Genomic DNA, 17,541 nt, shown 5'->3' with positions numbered 1-17,541 from the left:
TCTTCCGGTTATGACCTAATTTGGGCGGCGTGTCCTCTTTGGCTTATTTCCTTTCCTCTTTTCCTTGTTTCCTTAAATGACTTGGGAGGTACCCTCTTTTGTGGTATCATTAGCCACATCATCTGTGGCCATCTCAGTGTCGGTGTTGGTGGCATCAGTGTCGGTGGTGTCGATGCCACCACCACTGTCCGTCATGAGAAGGGGGACCTGACATGCGTTGTTCTCCTGTCTCGTCAGATATTTGAGGTAAGCGTGCGCTTCTCCTTCTTGTGTGCGAGAACCTCCGGCTTCATCGTTATCGACCATGTTTCCTAGGGTTCAATATAGTCGTTTAATTCTTGAGCTTTATGTAATAAATTAATAAGGACATAAAAATGACCTATGGTTTGCCTGCCTATCGTTTCATTCCTGTGCCGGAAAATCTTGGACACTTGATATATCCGACTTTCAACCATAGGTAATGCCAAAAATCACGGGAAATTTCATCCTGAACTATGCTAAAACTGGCACATATCGAGCGACTAGAGTTTATTGGAACACAAATGAATCAACATTCCCGCAAAACATAGTCCACTCGTCGGTTTCCCTGCAAACAAGAATGGCCTTAGGCTCACAAGAATGGCCTCACACCCACATGGAATATGAGTTTGATTAACCGAAATAAACAATAGTGGGAAGTATTTTTTTAATAAAATTTGTCCAACCTAATTCTTTAAGAAGCATTATCAAAACCTAAAATGCCTCTCTTGCATTAAAACTATTTCAAATAGTTCTTTTAAAATTCCACAAAAACCGGAAGGGGATATTTGATGCCTATAGAACACTTTTAGGCAATAGGGAGGAGGGGTGGCGCATCAAAAAAATATTTTTCCCCACAAATCCTCATTTTCATACTGTTTTTCATTTGCCCCATTTTCATTTGGACAACAAGCATTTCATATGAATTTGGGCATCAAAAGAATTTACTTTTAGAGGCAAATTAGCACAAATTCGGTTAAATTAATTATGTTTATTTCAAAATTCAATTAACTTAATTCATATATTTCTTGGGTTCCAAATTCAATTAACCATTGGGTCCCTAATTATAACTAGGGTTCTATTAAATTAATTCAAATTAAGTTTATAGCACCAATTCTAGCAAGGGTTCGTAATCTAGAAGTGACCTAGGGTTCTAAATATATAACTAATAGGTAGAGATAGACAACATAGAGAGAGAAGAGGGAGGGGAGAGGAGGGAAGAGGGGACGGGAGACGGGAGGGGAGAGGATTGGCTTACGAGGATGGAGGCGGCGGTGGTCGATGGGGATGCATGGTGGGGATGGACGCAACGATGGGGATGTAGGCGACAGTGGGGGTGTATGCGATGAGGGGGGCGGAGTCGACGGTGGACAATAGGGATGGATGCGATGACAATGACAGGGATGAAGGAGACAACGGTGATGGCAGACAATGAGGATGTAGGCGACGATGGATGACAAGGCTGGAGGTGACGACACCGACGCTTGAGATAGATCCAGAGGGGGGGATGAGAGGAGTGGGAATGCGGAGGAACGACTCGAAGGGGACATGGGTAGTAGGGTGAATAAATTAGAAGTAGCGCTCGTCAGGATGGTATGCTCTATAGCTAACTTAGCTATAGCGTGTTTACAACAAGTTCTACTCCTAGTTTTCCCTTTTTATTTTGTTTATTTTTTATTTGTGTAGATAGGTTAGTTGTAGTGTTTTTTCCAAACAAGCGCTACTACTCTTTTTTTTATTTTTTCTTTTCTTTCCCTTTTGTTTTATTTTCTTTTTTTAAAAATTACAATTTTATTTTATTTGTCTAAAATCTATTTTATTTCCTTCTTATTTTTTGTTTAAAGTTGTAGCATGGGTTATGGTTACGGTTGTTTATGGAGTAATTAATAATGCCATACCCCCCTAACGTCTTAGACTCCCACTATAACAAGGACGTCTTCTCCTACTCTGGGTACCTTAGAATAATAATTAGTGAATATTATATATTACATCATTTGACCAATACCAATGTTAAGTACTTACACAAAATAGGTACACAGAAATTATGATAGCGTTTTAATTAGCTTGTGGGCGACGTTGCTTGAGACTGAGCTTCTTCTTTCCTCTTTTGTTCATTGTTGAATAAATGAGACCCTCATCATCACATTTCCTTTTCCATGAAGTATGAACTTTGTTAGGTTATGTTGTCTTGCTTCTTCTTTTGATCTATGGCACATCGTCATCATATTCCCTCATAGGGTCATCGTATTGGTCGTATTCTTCCTCATTGGTAACTCCATCCATTCCGGCAATGCTCCTTTTACCTCTCCTCATGACAACACGGTTGGGATTGCGATGGTCGGTTATGAATAAGAATTGTGTCACGTGCTTAGCGTGTACCCATGGCTCCTTTTGGGCGGCGGTGTTCACGGTAGCGCTATTGGCGTCGGGTATTCACATGGTAGTGAAATGACAGTTTTCTCTTTGTACGTTCGTAGCCTATATGACACGAAACATCATCGCGCTATGCACTCCAGAGTAGTCAAGCTCCCAGATGTCTTCGACCCTTCCATAGTATCTTTTAGTTAAATCCCGTTCATGGCTTCCATCATCACCCCTGAGTTTTGTTATTCATTGTTTATATCTTTGGCCTCCATGTAGAACGTGTATCGATTGATATCGTATGCCTAATAAGTAGCGAGGTTGACCGATGGGCCATGTGCTAAGGTGTATATGACCATTCCATTCGGATAGGCCTCTTCTAGGGGATTAGACACAACTCACTCTTTGAACCACTTCAAAAATATGGAGTTGTACGCTCTAATAACTTCAGCATCTGTCATGTGAAGCCCGTGGTCGCGATAGTTCTTTGCGATGGTCTCTTTGTGAAGTGTCACGAAATCTTCTAGCACGTATAGGTGTTGTAGCACTACTAAGTTAGTTATGTCAAAGTCGTGTTGTCGGCCCGGGCGGTACACATTCAATACCCTTTGGCTGTTGATGTGACCTTGTTCTTCTAGCCGTCCACACTGCTTGTTGATCGGCAAACCAACAACAGTTACTCCCATGCCTAGATAATTTCGTAGAAGAAGATGCACTCTTGGGTCAGATAGCTGTGGACGATGCGTCCACCCGGACGGGACATGTTATGAACGAATCCTATGATGACCCCATTCATCCTCTCTAATGACATCATGCTATACAGGAATGTCGACCCTAGGTCGGTGATGTCATCCACAATGTGGACACACACATGCACCATGACTTCAAACAATGCGGGCGGAATGTACATCTCTCGCTCATTTAGTATGACAACGATATTTTCCTATAGCCTTTTGAGTTGCTTCACACTGATCAACTTTTGAGAGACGTCGTCGAAAAAGTGGCATAGATTAGTAAGCATATGACGTACGAGTGTGTCCGAAATCCCTCTAAGTGCAATCGGCATGAGACTTTTTTTTCTTGGTGTAAAAATTTCTGCTTATCTTCACATGGTATTTGGAACTAACTTTGATTGCAAAAAGGCACTTGAAGAATTGATAGACCTCCTTAGGATCTAAGGTGAAGTCAGAGGAGGGGCAATATTGTTCTCCCTTCTTGTTTGTTTTTTCTCCCTAGCTTCCACCGCCGTCTTTGTCGCTGTATCCTCCCACGACTTTTTGTCGGACATGTGGAGATCTTTCCTGATATCCAAAAATTCCAACTCTTTTCTTGCCTTTGGCCCAATCTTGGTCTTCTCCGGCATATTCATCAATGTCCCAAAAAACTCTCAAGGACATTATTCGTGATATGCATTTGATAAAGGCTATGAGGCGTGTCGAGTTTGGGCCAGTACTCTAAGTCGTAGAAAACATACCTCACCTTCCATACCTTCAGCAGCGGCTCTCGCACCTTTTATTCGTCTTTTCCAGCGATGGGAACTCTTCTGAGTTCTTCAACAACTCATCGATTTTGACGCTGCATCGCTTACGTGAAGGTCCTTTATGCTCGTCCTTACCACTGAATAGATCTCCAGGAATCATCCTTCTCGAGCCATCTTAGATGCCGCATGCACATGAAGTTTGAAGACCTGCCATCTTCCAATAGTCGCTGAGACGTTGTATCATCCATGCACCTCGTGCATCTGCAATATCCATGGCACACCTGGCCCGCGACATATGCGTAACTGCTAGAGTCGTGCACCATCCTGATGAACACGACTCTCGTGTCGAAATAACCTCCTGTGTTGGCATCCCATGTATTGGCCGTCGTTGTCCGTAACGTGCGTAGCTCCTCTTTCAGTAACCTGAGATACATATTAATATCATTTCCCGGTAGTCTCGACCCTTGAATAAGAAAAGCCATGTGTATGTATTTTGCCTTCATGCACTTCTTGGGGAAGGTTTTACATCCATACAAAATGGGCCATGTCCTATGATTGGTGTTCTGGTTGCCAAACGGATGCGTGCCATCGGTACTAGCACCAAGCACGATGTTCCTAGGATCATTTGCAAAATATTTACATTCAGTGTTTAATGCTCTCCATTGGCTAGCATCTGTGAGGTGTCTCGGCTTCATATCATCACCATTATCTGGGATCCCACTATCTGCATTCCATTGCATGAGATTTGCTTCCTTAGGATCTATGAAATACCGCTGCAAACGGGGAGTGATGGGAAAGTACCATACGTCTTTCTGTGGAGCTTCCTTTCCAGCCTTCTTATATCCTGAAGCGTTGCACTTTGGGCAGATGTTTTTTTCCTTCCGCCCGTTCCTATATATTATGCAATTATTGATACATGTGTGATATCTAATGTGCAGCAGATCAAGAGGGCACACGAATTTTTAGCCTCCTGAACACTAGTAGGACACAAGCTTCCGACGGGAAGAACCTTCTTTAGGTTCTTCAAAAGGTCATCCAGGCTTGCATCCGTCTATTTATTTTTTTCCTTCATCATTAGAAGTTCTAGTGTGAATCTCAAGTGGGTCACCTCGGAATGGCGACCAACACACAATGGAGTCTTCGAGTCTAGCACCAGCTGCGCCAGCTTGGCCTCCTCTCTAGAAGATAGATCGGTCACTAGTCATCCTCTTCGAAGCACGTCTCAAACATGTGGCTCACGTATGGCTGAACTTAGTAGAGATGAAGACTGCATCGTGTCCGTGTCTTCTCCGTCATGTCCGGTCAAGTACGGTCTCTTCTGCGCCATGTACAATCACTTCTGCGTCATGTCTGACGCCATTTCGAACGCCTTCTTCTTCGAGCCCATCTTCATTCATCTCTTTGTCTGGGCACATGTCATTATTGCCTGCCCTATTGACGTCCTCATCATCATGTTCATCACTTATCCATCGAATATGGCCATCCATGAACCATACATGAGGAAGTGCACCTTGAGTTTGCCAGCCTTAAAGGGGTCGAGCCATACTCCTTCTTTCCATCTATGACATGCACATAAAACCTCCTTTCGTTTCTTTCCATACATTTTTATCCATCGCGGATTGCCAGTATCTTTCCACCTTCCTTACATTGACCTTCATGATCGCCTGCGTGAATAAAATAATTATAATCATGTACACATGCATGCATGCAACAAATTAATACAACAAATTTACATGATCTTCCCTAAACATAGGACATATCGAGTTTCCCTGAAATTCATCGAAACAGAAATGAATCGATGTCTTGGAAAAACATAGGCAACTCATGTAACACACATTCAACAAATTCACAATATAGTGAACTCACATGCCACACACACAAAATTCGGTATAATTGAGCATATAGAGCTCGGTCCTATCACGCACGCGCACAGACACATACATGTATTTCCATTCTTGTACGACTCTTCTTTTTCCTCACCTATGTCAAGATATATCAAGCACGGTATGAAGATATTCAATGCTCCTTCTTAATTAGCTAGTAGATCTAGATAGTGAGGTAACTAGATAGCTCTAACTAGGGAGATAGAGAGAACAAGCTAGTGGAGGGCTATAATATCAAAGAGAGGGGTGGAGGGCATTAATTAATGGAGGTGTGGGAGGGCAAAGAAAGAGATAGGAAGGAGGGAGGGCATTAATGGAGATGATGAAGGGGCAAAGAAGAGAGATGGAGGAGGGGCATTGAAGGAAGAAGCAAGTGGATGAACAGGAGGGGAGAAGGAAGGGGAGAAGGGGGGAAATGTGCAAGATATTTGTGGTTGGCGACCATATTAGTAGTGCTTGTTGGGAAAATGCGCTACCGCTAGTTTCAATAGCGGTAGTGCTAGGCAAAAACAAGTGTTGTTGATACTTGGGGCCCACGAGGTTACACGTAGAAAAATACCAAGAGTGCTTCCCGCTGGCAGCATGTTATAGGTACGGAAATAGCAATAACCCTGCGTGTGGCCTACGCACTCCTACTTTCTCTTTACCCTGGGGTGACATTTGGCCCACTTAGTAGTAGAGCTCTTTTTTGGTAAGCAGCGCTACTACTAAGTTGTACCAGTAGCACTCATCCGAGAAAGCGCTATTGGTATATAACAGTAGCGCGCCAGCCATGACAAGCGCTATTAGTAAGTTTCTAACTAAAAGTTATTTCCTACTAGTGCTCCTTCCAATTACTCAAAGTAAATAAAAGGATTTTAGATAAACACACTGAAATACTTTTGGAGTTTTCAGTTTTTTTTAATAAAGAAAATATCATAAAGCAGAACACAAGAACGAGAAAACTATTTACAACGGAAAGCTCCAAACAAGAAAAACAAGAATAGGAAATATTTTAGGTTTTTTTAATATGACAAACTAGAAAATCAAGAAAGAAAACCAAAATTAAGCGAGAAATATTTATGGGTTTTCGAAAGTTTTGCAAACACATAAAAGAGAAGGTGAGAAAAACCAAAAAAAATGAATATACAATGGGAAAGGATGAACACCTACAACTGGAATGAAAGTGTGTTACATGAATGTAATGTCGTTGAGAGATAGGTACTCCCCAAGCTTATGATTTTGGCCTAACTTGGTCTACGTACATGGCTGGTATGGATAGAACTCCAAATGTTAGTTTGGAATGTACTTCATCACTACTGCAAGCGCCTGGTGAGAAGTCCCGTCTGTCCTCCTGTATGCCTTTTCCTCCTCCTCAAGTGTAAGATACCTCTATTTTTCCTGAAAGTTCAAGAAGGCAGGGCCATGCAAAATAATATAGTAGACCTTGCACATGTTAAAGATTAGTCTGTATTAGAATAGAGTGCCTTCTCTCTCGAGAAACTGCTGACGCTTCGTAGCACTACAGTTAAGGTAACTTGGTGGTAACCGGGGATCATTTTCTTTCATGGTAACAACTAAATAGGTAGCTAAGTGAGTAGCATAGCTCCCACCATAAAGGTCACGAGATAGAGAGTTATTATGTAAACGACGTGCAATGATGGAGCCAATATAAATTTTTCTATCTCTTAGTACAACACCCTTAGAATACTCAGATCAATTGTGCATAGGGTGCTATAGTCATGCTTAACATTTATGAATCTTCCTATAAATATAACAAAGTAGTGGATTGCAGGAAAACGTATGCTGTCAATTCTAGCATGTGTTATGTTTCTAGTTTCACCCTCGGTGAGCCTCGTGAAAAACTCACGGCAATCACTTTTACCCGGTTCAAGGAAAGTTCCCTAAGAAGGTATTCTACAAATAGCAAAAAATTCTGGGATGTTCATACGAATGGATTTATCATATATATCTAATATAACATGATAGGAGGAGCGATGGACCACATACTAAAACCTCCATACGAATGAATCGGTAAGACCACAGAATTGTTGGCACTTATCAGATCAGAAGTCCATCAACTCTCCATTTTGTACGAACATGTTGAATCATTGTTTGATGCTCACAGTGTTCCCGAATTCATCGAACGGCCACTCTGATGGTTTAATGAGCGATTCCTTTCAAATTTTTAGGTTTGTCTCACAAATCATAGACCTCGGGGAACTCATGCTCGAAGAACCTCCATGAAACATCTTCCTAAACATTTCCACTTTCCCTCAAATTTTCAGAACTTTTTAGTCCCTCAAAGTAAAAGTGAACAAAACTCAACAAAATTGATAGCAACTACTCCCGCAAGTGTCAAAAGGCTATATCATGCATCAAAGCGACTTTGAACCATCCAAATTCAACATACAAGCTCATAAACATGGTCACCAACAGTATCAAAATTTGCAAAACTCAAAGCTCTAGAACAAAAAACTAATTGGAGGATTGGAGGGGTCACACACCAAGGAGAGATCCCGGGCCAAGAAGCAATGTTGATTTTTTGTGGAGGAAGAAGGAGGCCGTAGGGCATGAGCACTTAGGCAATGGGTCCTTGTGGGGCCCACGAGCTTGCTAGGCACGCTCTAGGGGGGTGGGAATTGTGAGCTTGTGGCTCACAGGTACACCCCTAGGGTGTATTTTTTGCCAAATATTTAATTTGTTCTTGAAAAATCATATTAAATTTCTAGGGCATTCTAAGAACTTTTATTTTTGGGACTTTTTTATAGCATGGAAAATTCGGAAAGGATAATCATGGCATTCTATTTTATTAAAACTCCAAATATCACATGATAAAACTATATGTACAGTAGGTTGTGCTTACTAAATTTATCGACCACGTGCTCCTCAAAAAGAATCTACTAATAAGGTTGATCATGTCTTACTAACTAACTATTTCTGAGTGACGTGAAACTCATTTTTTTCGTATAGCTCTAGATTGCCTCAACAGGGATATGCATTTCCCCGACAATAAGAATTAATATTTCTTTTTTACGGTAGGAAGAGGAAATCTGAACCCTCCAATAGTAATTATTGTGATTCGCTCAATGGTTTTGATACTATTCACCCAAGCTTGTTTCTTCGGAAAATGATTTGTATGATGATTACCATTAACATGAAAAGTGACCTTGGTTTTGTTGCAACAAATAACAGCCCTTGGAGTATTTAAGAAGGGTCTACCAAGGCTAATTGACATGTTATCATCCTTGGCATAGCAAGAATAACAAAGTCCATTGAGATAATAACATTTGCAACCATAAGAGGGACATCATCGCAAATTTGAATAGGTATAGAAGTGGATTTATCAGCCATTTGCAAAGATATTTCAGTAGGGTAAGTGTCGGGACCCCGATCCTAAGCCATAGGAATTCAGCCTGTAACACATTGCATCCCTTTGCGGTCTCACACACAGTTATCGCCACGGCTGCCACCTTACCTTAGCCGGGACCGTTTGCGCCTTTTGAATCATCTATGCATTAGTGTCGCTAGCATTCCAATGTCAAAGAACCCTGGTCGAAATATCTAGTCATAAACTCAAGTGGCTCGACTGTACAGAGACAGGCGTACATAACCCAGCGAAGCAGGTGTCGGTCAACAACGAGTGTAGACAAGTCATAGCAAGTTACAAGGACTCCATTACACCGTGTGACATTTCCCCAAAGGGATAGACACAGAAGCTAAGAAGGATACATGTTGGTCAACCAATGTGTCCGGAGCAGTAGCGAACTACCAGGGCTCGGTGGAAACACAAAGGGGCATTTCTCTGTATAGAGAGCTACTAAGGCATACGACTAGGTGTCGAATTCCATACATATCCCAGTGCATCACACATACGCATGACATACTAGATATACATAGAGACAACAATGGTTTCACAACACAACCATACAACATCACGACATTTTTTAGAAGACTCGGAAGAGTCTTGCATAATATGTTCATACAAGCAGGGGTCACACGACCCGACACTCAAAGTTATACAATCAAATTCATACAGACCAAGGGAAGCATAAAGCTGTCTGAGTACAAACAGATGAAAGGATAAGGCATAAAGCCTGACTATCTATAGATCCCTTCTAAAAGGGGCCAGGTCGTAGCTGGGACACCAGCTACTCCTCATCATCGATGTCTAGAAAGAACCCACCTATTGGCTCGTGGGTATCCTGTACAACAAATATTAAGCAAACATGAGGACAAAGGTACTCAGCAAGACTTTAGAACAAATCTATCTACTCTTGCAAATGTACCAACAAGGGGTTGTGGGGTTTCATGCACAAAGCCAGCTTTGACTCTTGGCTAGACAAAACTATGTTTTGAAATAGTTTAACAACTTTCATTTCTCGCACACGAGTCCACTAACTCCACAACAATACACCATCATGGAGTCATTCCCGTCTTCCTACGGAATTGCCATCCATGACACTCACACTTATCTTGATACTTTTATGAGTAGCCATTAAAGTTATCTTTGAACAACATATTTCTCCAAGTAGTCCATATCCGCGGACGCAGCTATTCGAATAGATCATATCCTTGCAGGGGTGTACTTCTTCACACACGCTCTCGCCACTTATCGCCATGTGCACGTCATGCACCTCGGCAACCTTCAAGAGGAAACCCAGCGAGGGAGTCAACCACGACCGTTAACCATGCTAATACCTAATCCAGGTTTATCGCCTATTTGAGGGTAACCCGCACGGAAGTCCGGCCGATGTTTCCGCCACGGCCCCTATTGATGTGTGCAGGGTTCCTAAGCCCACCATTCGGGTGCCACTTGGTACACCATGCCACTGCCTACCCCATCATAGCCCACCTCTAAGGTCAGCACCATGTACGGCCTCCAGCATGACTACAAACACCAGAAACTACTTGCAACTCCTGGACCGGATACTAGACGATTAATAAGTCGAGAGGGTCAATTAAGTATCCCAACGTGTGGTAGTATCTAGTCTTGAATTACATACACGGAACTCAGTTCCTAAGGACGGTTCCAATGAAACAACCCACCATGTACTCCTACATAGCCTTTCATCGGTACCTTTACCAAATCAGGTTCCACACTTAAACTTTGTCACTAGAACACATTCATCATTCCTATTCATCACCCAGATGAAATAGACCTGACACAACTTCTAGGCATAGCAAGCATAGCAGGTATAAACACATCACAGCTCAAGCATCTACCAGGTATGCTAGGTTGCATGGTTTGACTATTTACTGTGACAATGACATGCCATGCAAAGGAATAGGATCAGCTATCGAAGTAAAGCATTTGAAACAGTTTGTCCTAATGCAATAAGTGGAAGCAGGTGCAAGAACATGGGATGATATCGGGATGATCAAAAGGGTGCTTGCCTTGTTGCTCAGCAGAGGGGTAATATCCGTCAGTCGGATATTCAGTCGTATCCGGAGGGGCGGGGCCTACCGAATAACAACCACAATTAATAGCAATCATATGCAACAATCATGATGCATGAACATGGCATGAAAAGAAGAGTGATATGAATCGATGTGGTTGGTGAAACCTTAGTTTGCATCTGGTTTGAAACCCAAATTCAAATATCATTTGAAATGGCATATTTATCTTAATCATTTAATTGATTTGACCTGATGCTATTTCATAACTTTGTTTTTCATGCATCAATGTAGCACCGTTATGTTCATTGAATTTTTCTGATCAATTTTCATATATTATTTGTCTGATTTGGAGTTATAATCAAATTTCTATGAATTTCCAAAATTTTGCAATTATTCTGGAATTATTTTAAACCAGAATTGGACTTATTGCATCAGCATGACATCAGCAGGTCAGCTGGCCGTTTAAAAGTCAAACCTGACCAGTGGGACCCACTCGTCAGTGAATCTGGCGAGAAACTAAATAAGTTTTAAACTAAATTAGGTATTTAACAGATCTGGACCCACATGTTAGTGACTAATTAACTTTAATATATTTTTTATTTTTTTTATTTTTACTAATCTCAATTAGTAAGGGGCTCGCCCCACATGTCATTGACTCTGGGGAGCTCAGATCCACCGGCGGCGACGTGGAACTCATCGGCGATGAGCTCTGGCGACCACAGAGACGGCAGGGAGCTTCGGGTTTCTGTTTCCGGCGACCAAACGCAGGGCGGAGGGCACGAGAAGAACGAGTGGTCGATTGTTGATCCATCTTTGCGCAAAGCAAGGGATGAAGTGGCCGGAGATGACGTCGGCGACGAGCTCGGCGGCTGTTGGAGCTCGGGCTATGCCGAGGTCGTCAAAACAGAGGGCAAATCATGCGAGGTCGGGCTCCTAGAGCATCTACGCGACGAGCTGAAGTTGATGGAGGCCTTAGATGGACCAACCGCTCACCGTAGGGTCACCGGCGATGAGCTATCGTGGCGGTCCTCATCGGGCTCTGGTGAATCAAGGCTTAGAGCTCGGGATCGAGAGGGAAAACGAGGGGAAAAGCACCCTGAGCTCACAAGGACTGCAACGACGTCGAAAGCAGGCTCGGGGATCGCCTGAGGAGGGAGAACGACGGGGGTGAACGTAAGCGATCTAAGGAGGAAGATGACGGCGTCACGGCGTCTCAGGGATTCTCGGCGTCGAGCAGCTAGCTGGAGGGCTTCAGGAGACCATGGCGATGCTTTTGCGTAGCTCAGGTGTGAGACAGAGAGAGGCTGGAGCAACGGCGAGCTCGATCTCGGCTCGGGCTCTAATGGCGGCCGAGAGGGGAGAGAGCAGGGGGAAGAATGAGGCGAGGAGGAGCTCGGGGACAGCTGCGGGATTCTTATCCCCTCCTTGCCAGCACGAAGCGGCAGCCAGGCACGCACGCAAGTGTGTGGCCGTGCCGGAGGGAGCGGCTGCCACCTCCTGCTGCCGATTGGCAGGATGTAGACGACAGGTAGGAGCTAGGCAGGCCAAGGGTGAGCGACAGGTAAGTTTTTTCTTTTTTTTCCATTTCTGTTTTCTGTTAAAGCATTTCTCACTTTGTTTCATTTTATTTTTGGGTCCAAATTATTCCTAAAATAGTTTGAAAAATGCTGCGGGTGTTATTTGGAATATTTCCAAACACATATAAAGTTTTCAACATTTTTGGAATCTTTGGATTTTCTGAAATCAATTATATAGTTGATTTAATAACTTTGAAATTTAAAATAAAATGCCAAAAGCATTTTGAAAATATATTTCACCCTTGATATTTTGTTTTCAAGAATTAACACAAAAGATGAACTTTTATGATGGCCATTTTGGGTTCATTAATTTGCCAGCAAATTTGAATTGTTTTTTAATATGGGTTGCTAGGGTTTGCTTTTGTTTTCATTTCTTTGCTTTTGATTTCATTTCATTTTCTTGGATGCAATGAAGAAGACATGAGCACAATCTTGCTAAACTCTATTAGGAATTCAGGGATGTGACAACTCACCCCACTCAAAAGAATCTCGTCCCGAGATTTGGAAGTCGTCGGGAATAGCGCGGGATACTCAAGTTGAATACGATCCTCTCTTTCCCATGTTGCCTCTTTTTTAGAATGATTTGACCATTGAACTTTAAGAAACTTGAGGTTTCGACGTTGAGTGGTACGCTCAGCTTGATCAAGAATACGAACGGGATATTCTCACTATGAAAGGTTATCTTGGAGATCAAGCGTTTCGTGGTCCACTTCGCGGATAGGATCTGAAAAGCAACACCTGAGTTGCGAGACACGGAATACATCATGAACCTTGGAAAGATGCGGAGGAAGTTCCAAGTGGTAGGCAACTTCTCCTTGTTTGGCAAGAATGCGAAAAGGACCGATGTAATGAGGAGCCAACTTGCCCTTCATACCGAAACGATGGGTACCCTTCAAAGGTGTAGCCCGAAGGTATGCCTTCTCGTCAACTTCAAAGGTCACAACCTTATGATGACGATCATATTGGCTCTTTTGACGATACTGGGCTGTTTTCAACTTTTCACGAATAATATGAACTTGCTCTTCTGCTTCCTGGATCATATCCGGACCAAAGAGTTGCCTCTCTTCGATTTATGACCAAGAGAACTTCAAAAGGGGCTTTGCTCAAGCTTGATTGATAACTATTCTTATAAGCAAATTCAGCGAATGGAAGGCACTTCTCCCAATTCATACCGAACGATATAACACAAGCTCGGAGCATATCTTCTAGGATTTGATTCACTCTTTCTACTTCACCACCTGATTGAGGATGGAAAGCAGTGCTAAGAGACAGGTGAGTCCCCATGGCATTCTGAAAGCTTTCCCAGAAGCGAGAAGTAAAAATACTTCCACGGTCTGAGTTAATCTCCAGAGGAACACCATGAAGAGACACTATTCGAGAGAGATATAACTCTGCTAGCTGGCTAGGTGTTATACTCCCACGAACTGGAAGAAAATGAGCTACTTTGGAAAGACGGTCAATGACCACAAAGATAGCATTATTTCCTTTCTTGGTCTTGGGAAATCCAGTGATGAAATCCATACTGACTTTATCCCATTTCCATTCAGGAATAGCTAAGGGTTGAAGGGTGCCAATGGGCCTTTGATATTCTGCCTTAACTCGATGACAAACGTCGCAGTTAGCAACGAACTCAGCAATTTCTCTCTTCATCCTAGTCCACCAAAACCTCTGGCGTAGGTCCTGATACATCTTAGTACTACCAGGATGAATGGTGAGAGGAGAATCATGAGCCTCGTTGAGGATCAACTGCCGCAGATGTTTGTTCTTAGGAACCAGTAAACGGTTCTGAAAGAACACGACACCTTGCTCATTGATAGAGAAATCCCTAGCATTTCCGCTAGCAATATTCTCCTTGATCCAGGATATACCCTTATCATATGTCTGCACAGCTATGATTTGATCCCCAAGAGTAGGTTTCGCCACCAGGTTAGAAATGAATCCTTGAGGAACAATGTGAAGATTTAACTTCCGAAATTCCTCATATAGATGTGGTTGACCTGGTTGTAGCATCAGATTGTTACAATAAGACTTACGACTTAGTGCATCAGCCATAACATTAGCCTTCCCCGGGGTGTAAGTTATCTCTAAGTCGTAATCTGTGATCAACTCAACCCAACGTCTTTGCCTGAGATTCAAATCCGGCTGGGTGAAGATATATTTCATACTTTGGTGATCAGTGAATATTTTGCAACGATTACCCAGAAGGTAATGTCGCCAGGTTTTAAGTTCATGGACTACAGCTGCAGGCTCAAGATCATGTGTGGGATAATTATCCTCATGTGGACGCAACTTTTGATATGCGTATGCAATCACATGACGACCCTGCATGAGAATGCAACCTAATCCTTGTCGTGAGGCATCGCAATATATAACAAAGTCCTTAGAAAAATATGGTGGTAGAAACACAGGTGCGGAATTCAGGTGTCTTTTCAGTTCCTGAAAACTATGCTCACACTGTGGTGCCCACTCGAACTTTTTATCTTTCTTGAGGAGTTCAATTAGAGTCTTTGCTACCTTGGAGAAATTCTCGACAAAGCGGCAACAATAGCTCGCTAGACCAAGAAAACTCCTAACTTGCTTAACCGATTCAGGTTGAGTCCAATCAAGGACGGCTTGAACTCTCTCGGGATTGACAGCAATACCCTTACTAGAGGTTACGTGGCCTAGATAGGTCACTTCTGGTAACCAAAATTCACATTTTGAAAACTTGGCATAAAGGCGATGCCCTCAAAGTTTCATCAATACCATCCTTAGATGCTCGTCATGTTCTTGTTCATTCTTCGAGTAGATGAGAATATCATCGAGGTATACCACGATGAATTTATCCAAATACTCCATGAAGATTGAATTCATCAAGCGAGAGAAGGTTGCTGGGCATTGGTTAAACCGAAGGACATGACAGTGTACTCGTATTGGCCATAACGAGTGACAAAAGCCATTTTTCGAATGTCCCCGTTCTTGATCTTGATTTGATGGTAACCCAAACTCAAATCCATTTTGAAGAAGACTGAGGATCCAGCAAGCTGATCCTACAGATCGTTGATCCTGGGGAGCGGATACTTGTTCTTTATGGTGACCAGGTTAACTGGTCGGTAATCTACAACCATCCGATCCGTTCCATCTTTCTTCTTGACGAAGAGGACGGGACAAGCCCAAGGAGAAGTGCTAGGAAAAATGATACCTTTATTCAAGGCCTCATCTAGTTGCTTCTTAAGTTCGGCTAGCTCCAGGGGTGCCATCTTATGGGGTCTTCTGGCTATTGGGACAGTTCCTAGAACAAGGTCTATCACAAACTCCACATCCCTGTCAGGTGGAATTCCTGGCAGCTCTTCTGGAAAAACATTCGGGAAGTCACGGACTACCGGAATGTCTTCAAGTTCTGGAAGAGTATTGACATTGAGGGAATAGAGTTGGCATTTGGCAAGTCGAGTAGAGACATTAACTATCTCACCCGAGGGATGGGTAAGCTGGACATTTCTAGAGTGAGTATCAATCTTGGCATAATGAGCTGACATCCAGTCCATACCCAAGATGATATTGATGTCTGAAGATTTCAGGGCTATCAACGATGCTAGAAAAACTAGCCTGTCTACTAGGATTTCATTGTCATAGGTTATCCTGGAGGTTTACCACTTACTACCAGGGGTTTGGACAACCAATGGGATTGGCATGTCACAAAAGGACATGTTATGCAACTGTGCATTACTTTCTGAAATGAAGGAATGAGATGGCCCAGTGTCAAAAAGGACAGACGCTGGGTGATGATTAACAAGGAGCATACCCAATATGACATCGGGATCCTCTGCAGCTTCTTCTGCTGAAACATAATTCACGCGGCCACGTGCAGGAGTTGGCTTCACATAGTAAGCTTTGCTCGACTTGCCTTGCCCAACGGACTTTCCAGGTCTCTTGGCACCTATGTTCTGGGGACACTCTCGTGAATAGTGCCCCGGTTCTCCGCACTTGTAACAGATCACCTGATTGGCACGTGGTGCAGCACTGCAATTGGACCACCATAGGTATTTGATGGAGGGTTGGTCTGGTTCACGTGAGGCGCCACATAGGATGGCCTTGGGGTATATCTTGGCGGCAGAGAGCTATTTGGGACCCACAGCCTGCATTTTCGAAACGCGGAACCAGATGAGGAGCCAGAATCACGGGAGTGCTTCTTCATGGCTTCATAGTCGGTATGACCAGTCTCGGCACAGGTCGCCTTGTTGACAAGAGCTTGAAAGCTTGTACATTCGTAGAGGCGCAGGTCACGATGAAGTTCAGGGCTCAGACCCTTGCGGAATCTTGCTTGCTTATTGGCATCAGTTGACACCTCTTCAGTTGCATAGCGAGCAAGATTACTGAACTCGCGGCTATAAGCATCCACGGTCAACTTTCCCTGAGTAAAGGCACATAATTCCTCTCTCTTACGGTCCATCAGACCCTCTGGAATATGGTGCAAACGGAAGGCTGCACTAAAGTCTGCCCATGTGGCTTCTGGTCCGACAGGACGCATAGCTTCAAAGTTCTCCCACCACAGATTGGCGGGTCCTTCCAAAAAGTACGCCGCAAAGGTCACCTTGTCGGCCTCAGAAACATTGGCAGAGCGAATCTTGCGTGATATACTGCACAACCAGTCATCCCCGTCGAGAGGATTGACGGAGTGATGGAACTTCGGAGGATTCAGCTTCACAAAGTCATTGAGGGACACTCGTCCGATGAGACGTATTTTGCTCAATACGCTCTAGTAGGCGGTTGGTCTCTCTTTTGTTTCTTTCCGCCTCAAGCATAACTTCTGCCACAGAAGGCAAGTGGGGAAATTCCTCCTGCGATGCCTGACTACCTTCTCCCT

This window comes from Hordeum vulgare, chromosome 2H (assembly GCF_904849725.1).
Source record: "Hordeum vulgare subsp. vulgare chromosome 2H, MorexV3_pseudomolecules_assembly, whole genome shotgun sequence".
In the NCBI taxonomy this organism is placed as follows: Eukaryota; Viridiplantae; Streptophyta; class Magnoliopsida; order Poales; family Poaceae; genus Hordeum; species Hordeum vulgare.
Note: the sequence above shows the minus strand (reverse complement) of the source record.